This window comes from Somniosus microcephalus, chromosome 12 (assembly GCF_052327205.1).
Source record: "Somniosus microcephalus isolate GS21.2 chromosome 12, FLI_Smic_1.0, whole genome shotgun sequence".
NCBI lineage: Eukaryota > Metazoa > Chordata > Chondrichthyes > Squaliformes > Somniosidae > Somniosus > Somniosus microcephalus.
In genome coordinates this window covers 168,865,218-168,877,374 of record NC_140998.1, presented here as the reverse complement: position 1 = coordinate 168,877,374, position 12,157 = coordinate 168,865,218, and positions in this window count along the sequence as shown.

Genomic DNA, 12,157 nt, shown 5'->3' with positions numbered 1-12,157 from the left:
CGCTTTCTCTCTCAATCCCTCTCTGGCGCTCTTTCTCAATCTCTCTCTGGCGCTCTTTCTCAATCTCTGGCGCTCTCTCTCTCAATCTCTGGCGCTCTTTCTCTCTCAATCTCTCTCTGGCTCTTTCTCTCTCAATCTCTCTCTGGCGCTCTTTCTCTCAATCTCTGGCGCTCTTTCTCACTCAATCTCTCTCTGGCTCTTTCTCTCTCAATCTCTCTCTGGCGCTCTTTCTCAATCTCTCTGGCGCTCTTTCTCTCAATCTCTGGCGCTCGTTCTCTCTCAATCTCTCTCTGGCGCGCTTTCTCTCTCAATCCCTCTCTGGCGCTCTTTCTCAATCTCTCTGGCTCTTTCTCTGTCAATCTCTCTCTGGCGCTCTTTCTCTCAATCTCTCTCTGGCGCTCTTTCTCAATCTCTCTGGCGCTCTTTCTCTCTCAATCTCTGGCGCTCTTTCTCTCTCAATCTCTCTGGCGCTCTTTCTCAATCTCTCTGGCGCTCTTTCTCTCAATCTCTGGCGCTCTTTCTCTCTCAATCTCTCTCTGGCGCGCTTTCTCTCTCAATCCCTCTCTGGCGCTCTTTCTCTCTCAATCTCTCTCTGGCTCTTTCTCTCTCAATCTCTCTCTGGCGCTCTTTCTCAATCTTTCTCTCTCAATCTCTCTCTGGCGCTCTTTCTCAATCGCTCTCTGGCGCTCTTTCTCAATCGCTCTCTGGCGCTCTTTCTCTCTCAATCTCTCTCTGGCGCTCTTTCTCAATCTTTCTCTCTCAATCTCTGGCGCTCTTTCTCAATCGCTCTCTGGCGCTCTTTCTCTCTCAATCTCTCTCTGGCGCTCTTTCTCTCTCAATCTCTGGCGCTCTTTCTCTCAATCTCTGGCGCTCTTTCTCTCTCAATCTCTGGCGCTCTTTCTCTCTCAATCTCTGGCGCTCTTTCTCTCTCAATCTCTGGCGCTCTTTCTCTCTCAATCTCTGGCGCTCTTTCTCTCTCAATCTCTGGCGCTCTTTCTCTCTCAATCTCTGGTGCTCTTTCTCTCAATCTCTGGCTCTCTTTCTCTCAATCTCTGGCGCTCTTTCTCTCTCAATCTCTGGCGCTCTCTCTCTCAATCTCTGGCGCTCTTTCTCTCTCAATCTCTGGCGCTCTTTCTCTCTCAATCTCTGGCGCTCTTTCTCTCTCAATCTCTGGCGCTCTTTCTCTCTCAATCTCTCTGGCGCTCTCTCAATCTCTCTCTGGCTCTCTTTCTCAATCTCTCTCTGGCGCTCTTTCTCAATCTCTCTCTGGCGCTCTTTCTCTCTCAGTCCCTCTCTGGCGCTCTTTCTCTCTCAATCTATCTCTGGCGCTCGTTCTCAATCTCTCTCTGGCTCTTTCTCAATCTCTCTGGCGCTCTTTCTCAATCTCTCTGGCGCTCTTTCTCTCTCAATCTCTCTCTGGCGCTCTTTCTCTCTCAATCTATCTTTGGCGCTCTTTCTCTCTCAATCTATCTCTGGCTCTTTCTCTCTCAATCTCTCTCTGGCGCTCTTTCTCTCTCAATCGCTCTCTGGCGCTCTTTCTCTCTCAATCCCTCTCTGGCTCTTTCTCTCTCAATCTCTCTCTGGCGCTCTTTCTCAATCTTTCTCTCTCAATCTCTCTCTGGCGCTCTTTCTCTCTCAATCTCTCTCTGGCGCTCTTTCTCAATCTCTGGCGCTCTTTCTCTCAATCTCTGGCGCTCTTTCTCTCTCAATCTCTGGCGCTCTTTCTCTCTCAATCTCTGGCGCTCTTTCTCTCTCAATCTCTGGCGCTCTTTCTCTCTCAATCTCTGGCGCTCTTTCTCTCTCAATCTCTGGCGCTCTTTCTCTCTCAATCTCTGGCGCTCCTTCTCTCTCAATCTCTGGCGCTCTTTCTCTCTCAATCTCTGGCGCTCTTTCTCTCTCAATCTCTGGCGCTCTTTCTCTCTCAATCTCTGGCGCTCTTTCTCTCTCAATCTCTGGCGCTCTTTCTCTCTCAATCTCTGGCGCTCTTTCTCTCTCAATCTCTGGCGCTCTTTCTCTCTCAATCTCTGGCGCTCTTTCTCTCTCAATCTCTGGCGCTCTTTCTCTCTCAATCTCTGGCGCTCTTTCTCTCTCAATCTCTGGCGCTCTTTCTCTCTCAATCTCTGGCGCTCTTTCTCTCTCAATCTCTGGCGCTCTTTCTCTCTCAATCTCTGGCGCTCTTTCTCTCTCAATCTCTGGCGCTCTTTCTCTCTCAATCTCTGGTGCTCCAATTCCAATCCAATTCCAATTAAAATGCTTTATTGGCATGAAAGTTTACAGAGAACCATATTGCCAAAGCTTACATAGCAAAAAGGTACAGTTTTCCAACATTCTGTAGGTGTCAATCGATTTGACATTTGTTGGGTACATACAATATTACTTTTAAACAATATTAATTTTAAACAGTCTTTGTACTTCATTTGGTACGTTCAATATTAATTTTAAACAGTCTTAATTTTAAACAGTCCTCAGGTTGTGACATGTTGTTACATATTTGGCCCCAAGGTATGGTCTGTCTCCTTCTCCTAGGACTAATCTCAATTTTGACAGATCATCCAATTCCTTGAAATCTGGGGTTGTTTGGCTTAGCTTGTTGAATAATATGTTTCTTGATGTGTTGAATTTTTCGCATTTTAGGAGGAAATGCATTTCTGTTTCAACCTCGCCAGCCAGACATTGATCGCATATTCTATTCTCTCTAGGCTGCCAGGATTTCTTGTATCTGCCTTTTTCAATTTCCAGTTGGTGGTCGCTTAGTCTGTACCTGGTGAGGGTCTGTCTCTGTTTTGTGTCTCTGATGGTCGTGAGGTAGTCTGCCAGTTTATATTCTCTTTTTAGGGCCCGGTAACATTCTAATCTGCTTTGGCTTTCGGTTATTTTGTTCCAATGTTCCAGGTAGGTTTCTTTGCATTTTTTAATGATTTGGTTCACTCGGATTGGTGTTTGGACGGCTGTGTTGGTCTGGGGCTGGTCAGGGTCCGGCTGAGTACTTAGTTTCCGTAGCAGCTGACTCAGGGGACTCTTTTCTGGGTTTAGCTCTTGGGTCTGAAAGGCTTTGAAATGAAGGGTGTCTGGGGAGCTAGATTTGAGGTGATTTAGGAAGTTTAGTGCTCGTTTTTGGATGTTTATTATCAGTGGGTATCTGCCTAGTTCGGCTCTGCATGCATTTGTTGGCGTTTTCCTTTGGGTGCGAAGGATGCTTCGGCAGAATTCTGCATGTAGGGCTTCTATTGTATGTTTTTCCCATTTAGTGTAGCTTTGGTGATTTAGCGGGCCCCATACTTCACTACCGTACAGTGCAATGGGCAGGATTATGCTGTCAAATATTTTGAGCCAGATTTTGATTGGGATTTGGATGTTGTAGAATTTTCTTTTTATTGCATATAGGGCTCTTCGGGCTTTTTCTTTTAGTGCATTCACTGCTATGCTGAAGCTCCCTGATGCTGTAATAGTTAGACCAAGGTAGGTGTAGCTCATAGTGTGTCCTATAGTGATATCACTGAGGGTAAACTGGTATTTGTTTTCCTGACATCTGGGCCTTTTTTGAAAAATCATGATGTTGGTTTTCTTTAGATTTACTGTTAGAGCCCAATTTTGGCAGTATTTGTCGAGTAGGTCTAGTTGTTGCTGTAATCCCTGTTCTGTGGGAGACAGCAGAACCAGGTCGTCCGCATAGAACAGGGATTTCACTTCTCCATCTAGGAGACGGAGACCTGGTGACTCGCTTTGCTCCAGCATGTCTGCTAATTCATTTATGTATATGTTGAACAGGGTCGGGCTCAAATTGCAGCCCTGCCGGACGCCTCTTCTCTGGGTGAAGAAATCGGTGCGTTTGTCTCCAATTTTGACCCCGCATTTGTTTTTCAGATACATTGATTTAATAAGCTCTTTCTCTCAATCTCTGGCTCTCTTTCTCTCAATCTCTGGCGCTCTTTCTCTCTCAATCTCTGGCGCTCTCTCTCTCAATCTCTGGCGCTCTTTCTCTCTCAATCTCTGGCGCTCTTTCTCTCTCAATCTCTGGCGCTCTTTCTCTCTCAATCTCTGGCGCTCTTTCTCTCTCAATCTCTGGCGCTCTTTCTCTCTCAATCTCTGGCGCTCTTTCTCTCTCAATCTCTGGCGCTCTTTCTCTCTCAATCTCTGGCGCTCTTTCTCTCTCAATCTCTGGCGCTCTTTCTCTCTCAATCTCTGGCGCTCTTTCTCTCTCAATCTCTCTGGCGCTCTTTCTCAATCGCTCTCTGGCGCTCTTTCTCTCTCAATCTCTCTCTGGCTCTCTTTCTCAATCTCTCTCTGGCGCTCTTTCTCTCTCAGTCTCTCTCTGGCGCTCTTTCTCTCTCAATCTATCTCTGGCGCTCGTTCTCAATCTCTCTCTGGCTCTTTCTCAATGTCTCTGCCGCTCGTTCTCAATCTCTCTCTGGCTCTTTCTCTCTCAATCTCTCTCTGGCGCTCTTTCTCTCTCAATCCCTCTCTGGCTCTTTCTCTCTCAATCTCTCTCTGGCGCGCGCTCTCTCTCGATCTCTGGCGCTCTTTCTCTCTCAATCTCTCTCTGGCGCGCTTTCTCTCTCAATCCCTCTCTGGCGCTCTTTCTCAATCTCTTTCTCTCTCAATCTCTCTCTGGCGCTCTTTCTCAATCTCTCTGGCGCTCTCTCTCAATCTCTCTGGCGCTCTTTCTCAATCTTTCTCTCTCAATCTCTCTCTGGCGCTCTTTCTCCCTCAATCTCTCTCTGGCGCTCTATCTCTCTCAATCTCTCTCTGGAGCGCTTTCTCTCTCAATCCCTCTCTGGCGCTCTTTCTCAATCTCTCTCTGGCGCTCTTTCTCAATCTCTGGCGCTCTCTCTCTCAATCTCTGGCGCTCTTTCTCTCTCAATCTCTCTCTGGCGCTCTTTCTCAATCTCTCTCTGGCGCTCTTTCTCTCTCAGTCTCTCTCTGGCGCTCTTTCTCTCTCAATCCCTCTCTGGCGCTCGTTCTCAATCTCTCTCTGGCTCTTTCTCAATCTCTCTGGCGCTCTTTCTCAATCTCTCTCTGGCGCTCTTTCTCTCTCAATCTCTCTCTGGCGCTCTTTCTCTCTCAATCTATCTTTGGCGCTCTTTCTCTCTCAATCTATCTCTGGCTCTTTCTCTCTCAATCTCTCTCTGGCGCTCTTTCTCTCTCAATCGCTCTCTGGCGCTCTTTCTCTCTCAATCTCTCTCTGGCTCTTTCTCTCTCAATCTCTCTCTGGCTCTTTCTCAATCTCTCTCTGGCGCTCTTTCTCTCTCAATCTCTCTCTGGCGCCCTTTCTCAATCTCTCTCTGGCTCTTTCTCTCTCAATCTCTCTCTGGCGCTCTTTCTCTCTCAATCTCTCTCTGGCGCGCGCTCTCTCTCAATCTCTGGCGCTCTTTCTCTCTCAATCTCTCTCTGGCGCGCTTTCTCTCTCAATCCCTCTCTGGCGCTCTTTCTCAATCTCTCTCTCAATCTCTCTCTGGCGCTCTTTCTCAATCTCTGGCGCTCTCTCTCAATCTCTCTCTGGCGCTCTTTCTCAATCTTTCTCTCTCTGGCGCTCTTTCTCTCTCAATCTCTCTCTGGCGCTCTTTCTCTCTCAATCTCTCTCTGGCGCTCTTTCTCAATCTCTCTCTGGCGCTCTTTCTCTCTCAATCTCTGGCGCTCTTTCTCTCTCAATCTCTCTCTGGCTCTTTCTCAATCTCTCTCTGGCGCTCTTTCTCTCAATCTCTCTCTGGCGCTCTTTCTCTCTCAATCTCTCTCTGGCTCTTTCTCTCTCAATCTCTCTCTGGCGCTCTTTCTCTCAATCTCTCTCTGGCGCTCTTTCTCTCTCAATCTCTCTCTGGCTCTTTCTCTCTCAATCTCTCTCTGGCGCTCTTTCTCAATCTCTCTGGCGCTCTTTCTCGCAATCTCTGGCGCTCGTTCTCTCTCAATCTCTCTGGCGCGCTTTCTCTCTCAATCTCTCTCTGGCTCTTTCTCTCTCAATCTCTCTCTGGCGCTCTTTCTCTCTCAATCTCTCTCTGGCGCTCTTTCTCTCTCAATCTCTCTCTGGCGCTCTTTCTCTCAATCTCTGGCGCTCTTTCTCTCTCAATCTCTCTCTGGCGCTCTTTCTCAATCTCTCTGGCGCTCTTTCTCTCAATCTCTGGCGCTCGTTCTCTCTCAATCTCTCTGGCGCGCTTTCTCTCTCAATCCCTCTCTGGCGCTCTTTCTCAATCTCTCTCTGGCTCTTTCTCTCTCAATCTCTCTCTGGCGCTCTTTCTCTCTCAATCTCTCTCTGGCGCTCTTTCTCTCTCAATCTCTCTCTGGCGCTCTTTCTCTCAATCTCTGGCGCTCTTTCTCTCAATCTCTCTCTGGCGCTCTTTCTCTCTCAATCTCTGGCGCTCTTTCTCTCTCTGGCGCTCTTTCTCTCTCAATCTCTCTCTGGCGCTCTTTCTCAATCTCTCTGGCGCTCTTTCTCTCAATCTCTGGCGCTCTTTCTCTCTCAATCTCTCTCTGGCGCGCTTTCTCTCTCAATCCCTCTCTGGCTCTTTCTCTCTCAATCTCTCTCTGGCGCTCTTTCTCAATCTTTCTCTCTCAATCTCTCTCTGGCGCTCTTTCTCTCTCAATCTCTCTCTGGCGCTCTTTCTCAATCTCTGGCGCTCTTTCTCTCAATCTCTGGCGCTCTTTCTCTCTCAATCTCTGGCGCTCTTTCTCTCTCAATCTCTGGCGCTCTTTCTCTCTCAATCTCTGGCGCTCTTTCTCTCTCAATCTCTGGCGCTCTTTCTCTCTCAATCTCTGGCGCTCTTTCTCTCTCAATCTCTGGCGCTCCTTCTCTCTCAATCTCTGGCGCTCCTTCTCTCTCAATCTCTGGCGCTCTTTCTCTCTCAATCTCTGGCGCTCTTTCTCTCTCAATCTCTGGCGCTCTTTCTCTCTCAATCTCTGGCGCTCTTTCTCTCTCAATCTCTGGCGCTCTTTCTCTCTCAATCTCTGGCGCTCTTTCTCTCTCAATCTCTGGCGCTCTTTCTCTCTCAATCTCTGGCGCTCTTTCTCTCTCAATCTCTGGCGCTCTTTCTCTCTCAATCTCTGGCGCTCTTTCTCTCTCAATCTCTGGCGCTCTTTCTCTCTCAATCTCTGGCGCTCTTTCTCTCTCAATCTCTGGCGCTCTTTCTCTCTCAATCTCTGGCGCTCTTTCTCTCTCAATCTCTGGCGCTCTTTCTCTCTCAATCTCTGGCGCTCTTTCTCTCTCAATCTCTGGCGCTCTTTCTCTCTCAATCTCTGGCGCTCTTTCTCTCAATCTCTGGCGCTCTTTCTCTCTCAATCTCTGGTGCTCCAATTCCAATTAAAATGCTTTATTGGCATGAAAGTTTACAGAGAACCATATTGCCAAAGCTTACATAGCAAAAAGGTACAGTTTTCCAACATTCTGTAGGTGTCAATCGATTTGACATTTGTTGGGTACATACAATATTACTTTTAAACAATATTAATTTTAAACAGTCTTTGTACTTCATTTGGTACGTTCAATATTAATTTTAAACAGTCTTAATTTTAAACAGTCCTCAGGTTGTGACATGTTGTTACATATTTGGCCCCAAGGTATGGTCTGTCTCCTTCTCCTAGGACTAATCTCAATTTTGACAGATCATCCAATTCCTTGAAATCTGGGGTTGTTTGGCTTAGCTTGTTGAATAATATGTTTCTTGATGTGTTGAATTTTTCGCATTTTAGGAGGAAATGCATTTCTGTTTCAACCTCGCCAGCCAGACATTGATCGCATATTCTATTCTCTCTAGGCTGCCAGGATTTCTTGTATCTGCCTTTTTCAATTTCCAGTTGGTGGTCGCTTAGTCTGTACCTGGTGAGGGTCTGTCTCTGTTTTGTGTCTCTGATGGTCGTGAGGTAGTCTGCCAGTTTATATTCTCTTTTTAGGGCCCGGTAACATTCTAATCTGCTTTGGCTTTCGGTTATTTTGTTCCAATGTTCCAGGTAGGTTTCTTTGCATTTTTTAATGATTTGGTTCACTCGGATTGGTGTTTGGACGGCTGTGTTGGTCTGGGGCTGGTCAGGGTCCGGCTGAGTACTTAGTTTCCGTAGCAGCTGACTCAGGGGACTCTTTTCTGGGTTTAGCTCTTGGGTCTGAAAGGCTTTGAAATGAAGGGTGTCTGGGGAGCTAGATTTGAGGTGATTTAGGAAGTTTAGTGCTCGTTTTTGGATGTTTATTATCAGTGGGTATCTGCCTAGTTCGGCTCTGCATGCATTTGTTGGCGTTTTCCTTTGGGTGCGAAGGATGCTTCGGCAGAATTCTGCATGTAGGGCTTCTATTGTATGTTTTTCCCATTTAGTGTAGCTTTGGTGATTTAGCGGGCCCCATACTTCACTACCGTACAGTGCAATGGGCAGGATTATGCTGTCAAATATTTTGAGCCAGATTTTGATTGGGATTTGGATGTTGTAGAATTTTCTTTTTATTGCATATAGGGCTCTTCGGGCTTTTTCTTTTAGTGCATTCACTGCTATGCTGAAGCTCCCTGATGCTGTAATAGTTAGACCAAGGTAGGTGTAGCTCATAGTGTGTCCTATAGTGATATCACTGAGGGTAAACTGGTATTTGTTTTCCTGACATCTGGGCCTTTTTTGAAAAATCATGATGTTGGTTTTCTTTAGATTTACTGTTAGAGCCCAATTTTGGCAGTATTTGTCGAGTAGGTCTAGTTGTTGCTGTAATCCCTGTTCTGTGGGAGACAGCAGAACCAGGTCGTCCGCATAGAACAGGGATTTCACTTCTCCATCTAGGAGACGGAGACCTGGTGACTCGCTTTGCTCCAGCATGTCTGCTAATTCATTTATGTATATGTTGAACAGGGTCGGGCTCAAATTGCAGCCCTGCCGGACGCCTCTTCTCTGGGTGAAGAAATCGGTGCGTTTGTCTCCAATTTTGACCCCGCATTTGTTTTTCAGATACATTGATTTAATAAGCTCTTTCTCTCAATCTCTGGCTCTCTTTCTCTCAATCTCTGGCGCTCTTTCTCTCTCAATCTCTGGCGCTCTCTCTCTCAATCTCTGGCGCTCTTTCTCTCTCAATCTCTGGCGCTCTTTCTCTCTCAATCTCTGGCGCTCTTTCTCTCTCAATCTCTGGTGCTCTTTCTCTCAATCTCTGGCTCTCTTTCTCTCAATCTCTGGCGCTCTTTCTCTCTCAATCTCTGGCGCTCTCTCTCTCAATCTCTGGCGCTCTTTCTCTCTCAATCTCTGGCGCTCTTTCTCTCTCAATCTCTGGCGCTTTTTCTCTCTCAATCTCTCTGGCGCTCTCTCAATCTCTCTCTGGCTCTCTTTCTCAATCTCTCTCTGGCGCTCTTTCTCAATCTCTCTCTGGCGCTCTTTCTCTCTCAGTCCCTCTCTGGCGCTCTTTCTCTCTCAATCTATCTCTGGCGCTCGTTCTCAATCTCTCTCTGGCTCTTTCTCAATCTCTCTGGCGCTCTTTCTCAATCTCTCTCTGGCGCTCTTTCTCTCTCAATCTCTCTCTGGCGCTCTTTCTCTCTCAATCTATCTTTGGCGCTCTTTCTCTCTCAATCTATCTCTGGCTCTTTCTCTCTCAATCTCTCTCTGGCGCTCTTTCTCTCTCAATCGCTCTCTGGCGCTCTTTCTCTCTCAATCTCTCTCTGGCTCTTTCTCTCTCAATCTCTCTCTGGCTCTTTCTCAATCTCTCTCTGGCGCTCTTTCTCTCTCAATCTCTCTCTGGCGCCCTTTCTCAATCTCTCTCTGGCTCTTTCTCTCTCAATCTCTCTCTGGCGCTCTTTCTCTCTCAATCTCTCTCTGGCGCGCGCTCTCTCTCAATCTCTGGCGCTCTTTCTCTCTCAATCTCTCTCTGGCGCGCTTTCTCTCTCAATCCCTCTCTGGCGCTCTTTCTCAATCTCTCTCTCAATCTCTCTCTGGCGCTCTTTCTCAATCTCTGGCGCTCTCTCTCAATCTCTCTCTGGCGCTCTTTCTCAATCTTTCTCTCTCTGGCGCTCTTTCTCTCTCAATCTCTCTCTGGCGCTCTTTCTCTCTCAATCTCTCTCTGGCGCTCTTTCTCAATCTCTCTCTGGCGCTCTTTCTCTCTCAATCTCTGGCGCTCTTTCTCTCTCAATCTCTCTCTGGCTCTTTCTCTCTCAATCTCTCTCTGGCGCTCTTTCTCTCTCAATCTCTCTCTGGCGCTCTTTCTCTCAATCTCTCTCTGGCGCTCTTTCTCTCTCAATCTCTCTCTGGCTCTTTCTCTCTCAATCTCTCTCTGGCGCTCTTTCTCTCAATCTCTCTCTGGCGCTCTTTCTCTCTCAATCTCTCTCTGGCTCTTTCTCTCTCAATCTCTCTCTGGCGCTCTTTCTCAATCTCTCTGGCGCTCTTTCTCTCAATCTCTGGCGCTCGTTCTCTCTCAATCTCTCTGGCGCGCTTTCTCTCTCAATCTCTCTCTGGCTCTTTCTCTCTCAATCTCTCTCTGGCGCTCTTTCTCTCTCAATCTCTCTCTGGCGCTCTTTCTCTCTCAATCTCTCTCTGGCGCTCTTTCTCTCAATCTCTGGCGCTCTTTCTCTCTCAATCTCTCTCTGGCGCTCTTTCTCAATCTCTCTGGCGCTCTTTCTCTCAATCTCTGGCGCTCGTTCTCTCTCAATCTCTCTGGCGCGCTTTCTCTCTCAATCCCTCTCTGGCGCTCTTTCTCAATCTCTCTCTGGCTCTTTCTCTCTCAATCTCTCTCTGGCGCTCTTTCTCTCTCAATCTCTCTCTGGCGCTCTTTCTCTCTCAATCTCTCTCTGGCGCTCTTTCTCTCAATCTCTGGCGCTCTTTCTCTCAATCTCTCTCTGGCGCTCTTTCTCTCTCAATCTCTGGCGCTCTTTCTCTCTCTGGCGCTCTTTCTCTCTCAATCTCTCTCTGGCGCTCTTTCTCAATCTCTCTGGTGCTCTTTCTCTCAATCTCTGGCGCTCTTTCTCTCTCAATCTCTCTCTGGCGCGCTTTCTCTCTCAATCCCTCTCTGGCTCTTTCTCTCTCAATCTCTCTCTGGCGCTCTTTCTCAATCTTTCTCTCTCAATCTCTCTCTGGCGCTCTTTCTCTCTCAATCTCTCTCTGGCGCTCTTTCTCAATCTCTGGCGCTCTTTCTCTCAATCTCTGGCGCTCTTTCTCTCTCAATCTCTGGCGCTCTTTCTCTCTCAATCTCTGGCGCTCTTTCTCTCTCAATCTCTGGCGCTCTTTCTCTCTCAATCTCTGGCGCTCTTTCTCTCTCAATCTCTGGCGCTCTTTCTCTCTCAATCTCTGGCGCTCTTTCTCTCTCAATCTCTGGCGCTCTTTCTCTCTCAATCTCTGGCGCTCCTTCTCTCTCAATCTCTGGCGCTCTTTCTCTCTCAATCTCTGGCGCTCTTTCTCTCTCAATCTCTGGCGCTCTTTCTCTCTCAATCTCTGGCGCTCTTTCTCTCTCAATCTCTGGCGCTCTTTCTCTCTCAATCTCTGGCGCTCTTTCTCTCTCAATCTCTGGCGCTCTTTCTCTCTCAATCTCTGGCGCTCTTTCTCTCTCAATCTCTGGCGCTCTTTCTCTCTCAATCTCTGGCGCTCTTTCTCTCTCAATCTCTGGCGCTCTTTCTCTCTCAATCTCTGGCGCTCTTTCTCTCTCAATCTCTGGCGCTCTTTCTCTCTCAATCTCTGGCGCTCTTTCTCTCTCAATCTCTGGCGCTCTTTCTCTCTCAATCTCTGGCGCTCTTTCTCTCTCAATCTCTGGTGCTCCAATTCCAATCCAATTCCAATTAAAATGCTTTATTGGCATGAAAGTGTACAGAGAACCATATTGCCAAAGCTTACATAGCAAAAAGGTACAGTTTTCCAACATTCTGTAGGTGTCAATCGATTTGACATTTGTTGGGTACATACAATATTACTTTTAAACAATATTAATTTTAAACAGTCTTTGTACTTCATTTGGTACGTTCAATATTAATTTTAAACAGTCTTAATTTTAAACAGTCCTCAGGTTGTGACATGTTGTTACATATTTGGCCCCAAGGTATGGTCTGTCTCCTTCTCCTAGGACTAATCTCAATTTTGACAGATCATCCAATTCCTTGAAATCTGGGGTTGTTTGGCTTAGCTTGTTGAATAATATGTTTCTTGATGTGTTGAATTTTTCGCATTTTAGGAGGAAATGCATTTCTGTTTCAACCTCGCCAGCCAGACATTGATCGCATATTCTATTCTC